The 12,010-nt window shown below is 39.7% G+C and overlaps 1 protein-coding gene across 3 annotated transcripts in view; it reads left to right on the top strand.

The window, feature by feature from the left end:
* LOC141387695 (uncharacterized) overlaps nucleotides 1–12,010 on the top strand; it is a 368,768-nt gene that overhangs the window by 237,981 nt on the left and 118,777 nt on the right. The gene's annotated exons all lie outside the window — the stretch shown is intronic.

Here is a 12,010-nt window from a genome sequence, read left to right as displayed (position 1 = left end):
AGAGTGTCTATAGAAGCACCCTTTCTCTCAGAGAGTGTCTATAGAAGCACCCTTTCTCTCAGAGAGGGTCTATAGAAGCAGCCTTTCTCTCTGAAAGGGTCTATCGAAGCACCCTTTCTCTCAGATAGGGTCTATCGAAGCACTCTTTCTATCAGAAAGGATCTATCGAAGCACCCTTTCTATCAGAAAGGATTTATCGAAGCACCCTTTCTCTCAGAAAGGGTCTATCGAAGAACCCTTTCTCTCAGAAAGGGTCTATAGAAGCACCCTTTCTCTCAGAGAGTGTCTATAGAAGCACCCTTTCTCTCAGAGAGTGTCTATAGAAGCACCCTTTCTCTCAGAGAGGGTCTATAGAAGCAGCCTTTCTCTCAGAAAGGGTCTATAGAAGCATCCTTTCTCTCAGAAAGGGTCTATAGAAACACCCTTTCTCTCAGAAAGGGTCTATAGAAGCACAATTTTTCTCAGAAAGGGTCTATAGAAGCACCCTTTCTCTCAGAAAGGGTCAATAGAAGCACCCTTTCTCCCAGAAAGAGTCTATAGAAGCACCCTTTCTCTCAGAAAGGGTCTATAGAAGCACCCTTTCTCTCAGAAAGGGTCTATAGAAGCACCCTTTCTCTCAGAAAGGGTCTATAGAAGCATCCTTTCTTTTAGAAGGGGTTTATGTAAGCACCCTTTATTTTAGAATGGGTCTATCAAAGCACCCTTTATTTTAGAATGGGTCTATAGAAGCACCCTTTCTTTCAGAAAGGGTCTATCGAAACAACCTTTCTTTCATAAAGGGTCTATCGAAGCATCCCTCCTTTGAGAAAGGGTGCATCGAAGAATCCTTTCTTTCAGAAAGGGTATATAGAAGCACGCTTTCTTTTAGAAAAGGTCTTTGGGAGCACCCTTTCATTTAGAAATGGTCTATGGAAGAACAATTTTTAACAAAAAGGATCTGTCGAAGCACACTTTCTTTCAGAAATGGTCTATCGAAGCACCCTTTCCTTCAAAAATGTTCTAGCGAACCACCCGTTTCTTTAGAAGGGTCTATCGAAGCATCCTTTCTTTCCAAAAGGGTCTATCGAATCACCCTTTCTTTGCAAAAGGGTCCATCGAAGCACCCTTTCTTTCAAGAATTGTCTTACGAACCACCAATTCTTTCAGAAAGGGTCCATCGAAGCACCGTTTTTTTTTAAAAGGCTCTATAGAAGCATCCTTTCTTTCAGAAAGCGTCTGTCGAAGCACGCTTTCTTTCAGAAAAATTCTATAGAAGCACCCTTTCTTGCTTTAGAAAAAAGTCTATGGAAGTATCCGTTGCAGATAACTCGAGTCGATTCCTTCGCTTCGGTTCCTTCAGTCTCTCTGATTCAAACTATGTACAGCTTTATATCTATTATTTAGTTTACTACCTTAAACGGGTGCCAATGTCCATTTCAAATAAAAGAGGAGCTAAGATAAGCCCTGGAAAATTTCATTTCCCTCCCTTATTTACAATTGTTCTCTATTGTGATTGTTCTCGGTTTCTTCCTTCATATTTACACTGTCTGTGTCATAGCCGTCATGACGTGTTGTTAATATCCTTTTTTTTGACCAAGGCACGAATGGTATCATAAATATTTGTATTGGATGTTCAACAAAGAAAAACCAAACAAATGGCAAACGAATCAAATTGAAAAAAATCAAATGAAGCGTTCAGAGTAAATCATTGAAATTCATCACCATTCACTTAAAATGCAAAAACAATGAAAAATACATGGGATCTGAAACTTTCCGAAAAACGCAGCAGATGAAAAACACAGCATCAGCAGCAGCTCATTATCGTACGAATAATTTTCATGAATGCTAATAACATGGAGAGGCATTTCTCTGCACATCATTGTAGTTGCATGTGATGTGCATAAGGTTAATTTCCTTTATCCCTGCCTGCCCGCTTTTTGAAAAAGGATGTTTCATTACCCAATTTGCATGAAGGAATGTAGAGGAAAAAACTTCTCTGCCATGTTAATGGAAATGTTGTAGTTTTGTGATTGAGTATGTGAAATGTGGGATTGTTAAATTTCAATGTTTATTGTCGCATTAGAAACAATTTTTTGAACAATTTTGAATTTATTGTTTGACATGAAATTGTAGAGAAGTGGAATGTTATTTCAAATGCCTGGCCAGTCAGTCATCATCACCGGAACACTGCCAGTGTGGCTGTGTTAGTTTTTTTTCAATTGAAACAAAGAAAAAAAATCCTATGATACTGAACACATAATTGTCATTGCATTCTGAGTAAAGTGAGATATATGTGTGTCTTTAATGGGTGTGTATGGGGGCGTATGTGTGTATGATGTGTGGGCATGTGTATGTTTGTTTGGAAAATATACTGCAGACTGACCTCAATGTAAATGAAACTTGCCTAATGTCAATAGAGTGGAATGTACAACATGTATAGTTTTGCATGTGTCCATTTGTCAGTCAGCCAGTTTGTCACTCAACCCAAGCTAGTCTAGATAATATACAAACACATACCCAAACAACATACCTATGGAGATAGAATGTGTGCGCCTGACATGTTTAGTCTGATGCATAAAAGGTTATCTTTTTTGCTTTCTGTTTGTTTTATGGCATGACTGGTATGCTGGCCGTATAACTAAGCATGTGTTTGAGAGTGCAAATGTGTGTGAGCGTGTGTGTGTTTTTGAGCCAAAACACAATTTCCTACAATCATACATATTTTATAATGATTTAACTTTGAATTGGTAGTAGGTATCCTCTACAAGCTTTGTTGTCAAAGACCCCAAACAAAAATTTTATACAACATGTCGATGTGTTTGTGTGGAGGAGGAAGAGCTGCGGGGATCAAAAAATGTGTGTGTGAAAGTTGTATTGGTCACAAGAAATGTGTTACGAAAGGCAGCATTTATTTAGGGGTTCCTCACTCACACATTCACTCTTTCTCACACTCACACACAGAGAATCTTAAAGTATGTCATGGACAGCATTCACAGAATTTGTAGTAATATGTCATCGTTCGTTGTTGGTTGGCCATATTATGATGATATCGCACCGTTCCATAAGTGTTCTTCACATAACCATAGAAGGTTGTATGGAAAGGGAAAGCAACAAGGATGGTAAAACACAAGGCAGACTAGGGGGAAATAATAATTTAAATTCGAAAAAAATTAGGAAATTTTTTATTAAAGTTTACCATCTTAAAAAACACTTGAATTAAATTTTCGGATTAAGATTGAATATCCTATTCAGCCACTTTTATATGTAAGTCATTATTTTGAGCTCCTTGGAATTCTTGTTTGGCAATCAATTAATTCCACAAAAAAAAGCAATAACGTAATTATCAATTTTAAAAACAAACATCATTTCAAATACTAACATACCTGTATATGTACGTACATATGTATGTACATGTGCATCAATAACTTGAAACCAAACTAACAATTTTCTAAGAATTTCAAAAACATTTTTTTTCAAATTTACCTTCAATTATTATCATTTCTTTTGTGCAAACCACAAACAACAGCCAGCATTCAATTAGTAGAATCGAAGCTATTCAAAAATTTAAATTGCATTAGAAACAACATTTTGAATTCCTTTTGATGATTGATTGAAAAGCCGAAAATTTCCCAAACAAAAAACAATGCGACATGTCCTATATTTTACAGACTGAGAGACAAATAAACACAATTGTTTGTGTATGTAAATTTATTTTGTAAAATAAATCAATGTTTATTTAATTTAGACCACACGTTCACACACACACCCACATCCACATCCACTCACACATCATCATCGCCATCATTGTCACCAGCAAATCTAAATGACAAAACAACAATGAGCATGAATTCCTTAACAGACACGCATTTGGAATTTCAATGAAGTGAAATTTCATGTCAACGACGACTAGTCGAACACATTGTTTGTTAAATAAAAAGCAACTACAACAACGACAACTAAAACAATTAATTAAAATTTGGTAAAAGTGGTCTAACACACGAGTAAATATCCAAATATAATTTGGATTTTGGCTCTAGGAAAAAAAACAAAATACAAAGAAAAAAGTATCAGTGGGTTTTGATGGCAGAAATATTCGCTATAAATCCAAATCGTAGGAATCTTCCAATGAGAAAGGTTTTTAATCTGAACGTACAAGAAAGAATGGATAAAAGTCTTGGTCTATGTTTGGAAACATTTTAATATGTACAAACTTTGGATCAAATAGTTTACTTCGTACAAGAGATTTAGTGTACTGCAGCGAGCCTGAAAAACAGATCGATGGACATGAATAAATCGACCCCAAATTGTCTGAAACGGAGTTGGTCTTAACATATGTGGGGTATAAGACCATTTTGTCTAGGAAGCACACTTTCGATAGAAGACCGACATAACTTTCATTGAAAAAAGTTTCATAGACAACAGAAGTTGTTCTCTTAAAAGACGAAACGAACTTATCTTAGAAGACCGGAAGAACTAAACCCCAGAGATCTAACAAACTTAAAATTTGTCTCCCAAAATCATTTTTCTTAAATACTAAAGAGTTTTCTCAAATAAGAAAAGACGATATCACGCTAAGAATTCTCTCGAAAAAAATGGAATGTTTTCTCTTAAAAGAACAGAAAGTTTTACCCTTAAAACCCAAAAAGTTATCTCTAAGTATATAATAGGGGATGGAAGATACCAAGGAACGGTACTGACCGGCTTTAACATGGCAAAGCCCAGGATTTATCTTGGTCCCTCTTTCATCTCAAGTGGACACTGACCTCCCCGTAGTGTCACCTGGGGAATTGCCTTTAACACCCGTTAGAAAAAGCAGCCTACTATGAAAAAACAAAAGAAAAGAAAAAAATCCATCTAAAGTTGACGACCCCAGCAAACGTTTTAAGGACACTTGATCTGCGAATCTGCACCTGGAATGTTCGCACTCTTTATAGAGGGTGCAGTTTACGCATTGGCAGATGTACTTGAAAAGTACAAGGCCGACATTACTGCCATACAGGAAATACGATGGAATGGGAAAGGCGTCACTACAACACCTAAAGGTGACGCACTGTATTATAGCTGCCATGACAAAAAGCATGAGTTTGGTTGGGGATTTGTAGTTGCTCGGAGGTTAAAACACCTGGTCTCCAGCTTCACACCAGGGAATGAAAGACTTGCTACAATTCGAATAAAAGCAAACATTTTCAACATCAGCTTTATTTGCGCTCATGCTCCCACTGAAGACAAGGACGAACTGACCAAAGATATATTATATGAGCGCTTAGATGAAACATATGACCGTTGTCTTGCCCATGACATTAAAGTTATTCTAGGCGATTTTAATGCCATCATTGGAAAGGAAAATATCTTTGGCCCAACAGTCGGAAAATTCAGTCTCCACAGTGAAACATCTGACAATGGTATGAGGCTGATAGACTTCGCAGCGGCAAAAAACATGGTAGTTAGCAGCACCAGATTTCAACATCTCGTCATCCATAATGGCACCTGTATGTCTCCAGATCAGAAAACAAGAAATAGATGGAAGACATTCATCGAGCGTGTTGGATGTGCGTTCGTTCTGAGAAGCAAACATAGACACGGACCACTACCTTGTTGCAGCAAAGGTACGCACCCGGTTAAACGTAGCAACAAAGTACGAACAGACACAACACGAAAGTTAGACATCGGTAAGCTGCAATCACAACAGATAGCCACAGCATATTCCACTCAACTAGCCCAATTGCTTAATAAAAGCACTCCTCATCCCGATAACATATCATCGCAATGGCAAAGTATTGTCCACTCCATGCACACAGCCGTAAATCCATACTTGGATACCAGAGACCTCCACCAGAGAGAAAAATGCGGCATATAGAGCTACTTTACAATCCGTAGCAACGCGTAGCACATCAAAGAGATATCGGGAGAAAAGGTGAGAGGAGAAACGTCTTTTCCGCAAGAAAAAGAGAGAAATGGAAAAGCGGGAGTGTGAAAAAATCGAGATGTACAGGAGCCATTATGAAGTCCGAAAATTCTACCAAAGAGTGAAACATCAAACAGATGGCTTTGGTACAGGCACATCCTCCTGTAGAGACCAGCAAGGTAATCTGGTAACAGATACATATAGCGTGCTCAGGATATAGAGAGAACATTTTCCAAATCTGTTGGTATTCAATAGCAGCGAAGACGACGAAGATACCACAGTCGCAATCCGGAAGCTGGTATTGAATGTATACCGCCCAGCCAAGATGAGGTAAGGACAGCAATAAATCGGCTGAAGAATAATAAGGCTGCAGGGGCCGATAAATTACCAGCCGAGCTAATCTAAACCGGAGGCGACACGCTGATAAGGTGTATTCATCATCTAGTTTGCACCATCTGGCAGGAAGAACGCGTACCCGACGATTGGAACCTGAGCATCCTATGTCCCGTCCACAAAAAAGGAGATAAGACTGTATGCTCCAACTATAGGGGCATAAGTCTTCTCCCTATTGCCTATAAGATAGTCAGGGATATTGTGCGAACGACTAAAGCCAATGGTCAACGAAATAATAGTACCATACCAATGTGGCTTTAGACCTGGCAAGTCCACCGTTGACCAGATATTTACCCTGCGGCAAATCCTAGAGAAGACCCAAGAGATGCAGATCGACACATTTCACCTTTTTGTCGATTATAAAGCAGCATTCGACAGTCCCCTCCGATCAAAGGTATTCCAAGCCATGTCGGAATTTGGTATCCCCGCAAAGCTCATCCGTCTTTGTAAAATGACTTTAACTGACACGAGGTCCTCAGTTCAAATAGGAAAGAACCTCTCCGAAGAGTTTGGTACCAAAAGAGGTGTCAGACAATGAGACAGCCTTTCGTGTGATCTCTTCAACATCCTGCTGGAAAAGGTTATACGAGAGGCAAACGTCAAAAGAAGTGGCACAATCTACACCAATAGTCACATGTTACTTGCTTATGCTGATGATATAGATATCATGGGCCGATCAGTAAAAGAAGTAACTGATACCTTTATAAAAGTCGAAGCAGAATCTGCTAAAGTGGGTAAACGGTGAGAAGACCAAGTTGATGGTGTCGACGCGCAATGCGTCCATTGGGCTCGGACCGACTGTGAAAGTTGGTTCCTATAATATTGAGGTAGTAAAAGACTTTGTCTACCTCGGCAACTCCGTAAACACAACAAACGACATCAGTTGTGAAATAAAAAGAAGAATTGTATTGGCTAACAGATGCTACTTTGGTTTAAGTAAGCAGTTTAAAAACAAAGCCACATCTCGCCAAACAAAAATAACGCTCTACAAAACACTGATACTACCCGTGCTGATGTATGGCTCCGAAGCCTGGGTACTTGGGCAAGCAGACATGGCAGTGCTTGTTGTGTTTGAGAGAAAAATTCTTCGAAAGATCTACGGACCAATCTGCGTTGACGGTGAATATCGACGTCGCATGAACCACGAACTGTATCTGCTATACAACGACATCAATATTGTTAAACGTATCGAGATGCAGCGATTGCGTTGGCTAGGCCATATCATAAGAATGAGCGATGATGAACCCGCTAAAAAGGCGTATAAATACGGACCGCTTGGCGGTGCACGCAGAATTGGCAGGCCAAGGAATAGATGGCGCAAATAAGTGGATGATGAGATGAAAGGGCGCGGTATTCCAGAGTGTGAAGCAACAAATAGAGAGGAATGGAGATCTTGTCTTAGTTCGGCCTATAGAACAAATGTTCTGTAATGGGCCAGCTAAGTATGTAAGTAAGTAAGTAGAAGTTCAAATTGGGACAATGCACTGACTGTATCGCCCCCTTATAAAACAATGGAATGAAGGGTGCGCCTTAACTGAATTTTAATGAAAACCGTTGTCTGGCCTGGGAATCGAACCCACGACCTTCTACGTGCAAGGCGGGCGTGCATACCATTGCACTACGGTGGCACCCAATATCGAAAATATACGACTCCCAAAATAAGATCCACTTTCATAATGGACAATGTCGGCCCATTCCTTCAAGTATCTCCTCCGCAACACTTTTGACTCTTGATACTGATCCACATTTTGTCGGCAAATGTCCAAAAAGGGCCAAAAAATTCTAAAAAGACCCTAAATACATTCGATCTGCCAGGCTGAGGTTATATATCTGTCGGCAAAGCCGACTGATACTTTTTTTAGTTGTTTTCTATTTGCACTGTAATGACATTGCCCGTGGGAAGAAACGGTTGGACGGAACGATCAGCCGAAATTGTATAAAAGGAGGAGTTGTTCACACAATCGGAGCAGTCGTCTGTTGAGGGCTGTTGAGTTAAGTGTGATTGGGAAAAATAAAAGGTGCGCAACTTTGGGTACCTACCTAGTAAGCTGAACAAAAGGCCTTAACTCTTATTGTGGTGACTGGACCGCGCGCATGGCCAAGTGAGGGTTGCAACAGTACACCCTACTCTTCGGGCTGCGTTAACGCCGACTGACCGCAGGGCCAAGTGAGAGCTGTAGCTATACACTCTATTCTTCGGGCTGCGTTGTCGCCGACTGACCGCAGGGCCAAGTGAGAGCTGTAGTAATACACCCTATTCTTCGGGCTGCGTTTTCGCCGACTGACCGTAGGGCCAAGTGAGAGCTGTATCAATACACTCTATTTTTCGGGCTGCGTTGCATCGAGCAGCTGTGGTGTCAAAACTGCCACTATCACCATTCGTCGTTATACTCATCGGGCTGCTACTGTGTCAAAACTGCCACCATCACAACTCGTCGTCATCGGGCCGTTGCTGCCGTTTTAAATTATGCTGTACTTACATTGTTCCAGCATCATCGACAAATCATTTTTGTGTCGTTAATGTTAATTGTAGTGTAGTGATAGTGTTTAAGTAAATAAAGATATTTATAACATTTTATTAAAGAAAAATGAACAGTGCGAGTTTCTCTCCCTTACGTCCAATATCAAAATAAATTCTTGTGACGACCCTGGCCCCCGCTGAACCTATCCCATCTTTAAAGTAAGAAAACACTTGGTCACAGCACCAATATTAAAGAATTTTCATATAGTTTTTACAGAATTAGACTTTTTCAAGGCGCGATATCTAGAACACTTTGTGTGGCCCCAATCTGATGCACAATGATATCAATTAATTGAATATCATTCATAAATTGTGAAATGTATTCTAATTGTCGGATCTGTCGTGGACTTCGTTCTGTCTTTGACTCCATAGCACGTATCAGTGGTTTATGGTCTGTAAACACTGTAAAACATCTTCCTTCAAGTATATACCTAAAATGCTTTATGTTGTCATGAATCGCCAGTAACTCGCGATCAAAAGCATTATATTTCGACTCTGTAGGGGACAGTTTCCTTGAAAAGAACGCCAACGGCTCCGTTACACTACCACGTACCTGCTGTAGGACCCCTCCGATTGCAGTACAAGACGCATCGACCGTCAACGTTAGTTTTGACTTACCATCAAAGTGACTCAACATATTTCGAGATGCGAAAGCTTTTTTAATGTCGACGAAGGCTTTTTCAGCCTTGTCATCCCATGTTAAAATTTTCTTCTTATCACTGAAAGCGCAATTTATCATATCATGTATAGGACCCGACATTTCCGCCAGCCCGGGAATGTACCTATGATAATAATTGACCATACCTATAAATTTTTACATTAGCTTAACTGTAGTCGGTTTCTCAAAATCTCGAATGGCAGAGACCTTATCATCTGTTGGTCTAATTCCTTCCTCTGAAACATTATGTCCCAGAAAATCAATATTTGTTGCGCCGAATGTACACTTCCCTGGCTTAATGTTTAACCCATATTCCTGTAGCCTAGTAAATATCACTCTGAGGTGACGTACATGTTCCTCTTCATTTTCGCTAAAAACTAATACATCATCTATGTAAACAAATACAAAGTCCAGACCTTTGAACACCTCGTTAATAAAACGTTGAAAGGTTTGAGATGAGTTCCTCAACCCAAAGGGCATTCGAACAAATTCAAACATACCGAAGGTTGTTGTAATCGCTGTCTTGTGTACATCTTCGGGCGCCATTGGAATTTGATGATAAGCACGAACTAAGTCTAACTTTGAAAACACTCGCTTCCCCTTCATATTCATATTTAAGTCGTGTATGTGTGGTATAGGATACCTGTCTGGGACTGTCACAGCGTTTAACTGCCTAAAGTCTCCACAAGGCCGCCAATCATCTGGGTCCTTTTTGGGGACTAGATGCAGAGCAGATGCTACACTCGAGTCCGAGGGTCTGCAAATCCCGCATTTGACTAAATATTCAAATTCTGATTTAGCCACTTTATATTTCATAGGATCCAGACGCCTAGGCTTTGTATAGGGCAATGCGCCATTAGTCACTATTCTATGTACAGTCGAATGTTTCACTGGTTTCGTGTAATCTGGTTCCGACGTCAATGAGGGGAATTCATTCAGTAAGTTAGTATATTGATTTTGGTAAGCAAAGATCTTTGGCAACTGAATATTACATACTTGTGAACATGCAGACACTTTCAAGTTTGTTATAGGGTCCACCAAACTCTTATTTCGAATATCTACCAATAACCCGTATATGTGAAGGAAGTCTGCTCCTATTATCGGCCTACTAATGTTTGCTAATGTGAACGCGAACTGAAAATCACGACGCAGACCTAAATCGACGTTCAACAACTTTTTCCATATGTCTGGATTGTTGACCCATTGGCAGCTGTCAGGACCACATCTGAGACTCTCTTATAATTTCTAAATTTTGATGCCGGCAAAATTGATATATCAGCCCCGCTATCCACTAAAAATTTTAAATTATTCGATTTGTCGTACACAAATAGGCGACGTGTTGATATTTCTGCGCACCCATTGCCCGTCGCTTTTACAATGGGCCTAATTAGTTTTTTGAACCATTGTTTTCATAATACGAGCAAGGCTGTTCACAATTTCTAGCATCCTTGCCGAATCTGTAATGGAACCTACACAGCCAATTCCTTTTTTTATTTCCCGATCGTGACATCCTTCCACTAAATCTTTCTCTTCTATCTCGATCTTGCATCTCCTCGAACTGTCGTTTCATTACAGAAACCTCCAATGAAAGTTTGTCAAATCCTTGGCAAATATTACTAGTAGCTTGAACTAGACCCTCTACCACTTTACCCATGTCTGGAATTAATGTCTTTTCCGACGATGCAGATACTCCTAGTGCAGATAAATCATCCCTCTGTAGAACTTCCCAAATATTATCCGCTGTCTGAATAAGCTGATTCGTATCAGTAATATTTGATCCCATCAATACAACATTAAGATTTTTTGGCAATCTTCGTATCCATATTCTTTTCAAAACGTCCTGACTAAACTGTGTGCCCGCCATTAGTGACATAGATCTATACAATTCGGATGGCTTCTGGTCTCCCATTTCTAAATCGGATAGAATCTTGTCGATGCGTTTACTCTCGCTTAAAGTATGTCGTTTTATCAATACATCCTTTAAACCTTCATAGCTGTTGTTATTTCTCGGGTTGCGAATAACATCTAAAACAGACATTATCACTTCCTGAGGTAAAGCTGTAACAACATACTCATATTTAGTTTTATCCAAAGTGATCCCTTTAGTTGCGAATTGCATCTCAGCATGAATAAACCCTGCCTCTGGACAATTTGTCCAAAACCCCGGAAGTTTTATAGAAGCGGCAGAAACCTCAAACCCACTCGCTTGGTTCGTCATACTAGAACTATTCGATGACACCGACTGTGCATTCGAATTAGAAGCTAATGTACCGTCGTTAGCCGATGAATTATTTTCGTTCGGACCCCCACCTACTTGTTGTGGTGACCTTAACATGTTGATTCTTCGGAGAAGGAGTTTACACAATAATTTGCAAGTGAATATGTAATGGACAAATAGAAATAATAATGATACTAATAATAATTATTATCCAAGTAATTATTACGTATGATAACAAATAATACTGTGCTTGCCTCCAGATTCTACAAACTTACGTATGGTAGATGGTTGATACGCTTGGTGGTCCGATTCCAATAATATAAATATCCTTATCCG

Source organism: Musca autumnalis, unplaced genomic scaffold, assembly GCF_047663935.1.
Source record: "Musca autumnalis isolate F117 unplaced genomic scaffold, ASM4766393v1 scaffold_5, whole genome shotgun sequence".
Lineage (NCBI taxonomy): Eukaryota > Metazoa > Arthropoda > Insecta > Diptera > Muscidae > Musca > Musca autumnalis.
This window is presented reverse-complemented; position numbering and strand designations above follow the sequence as displayed.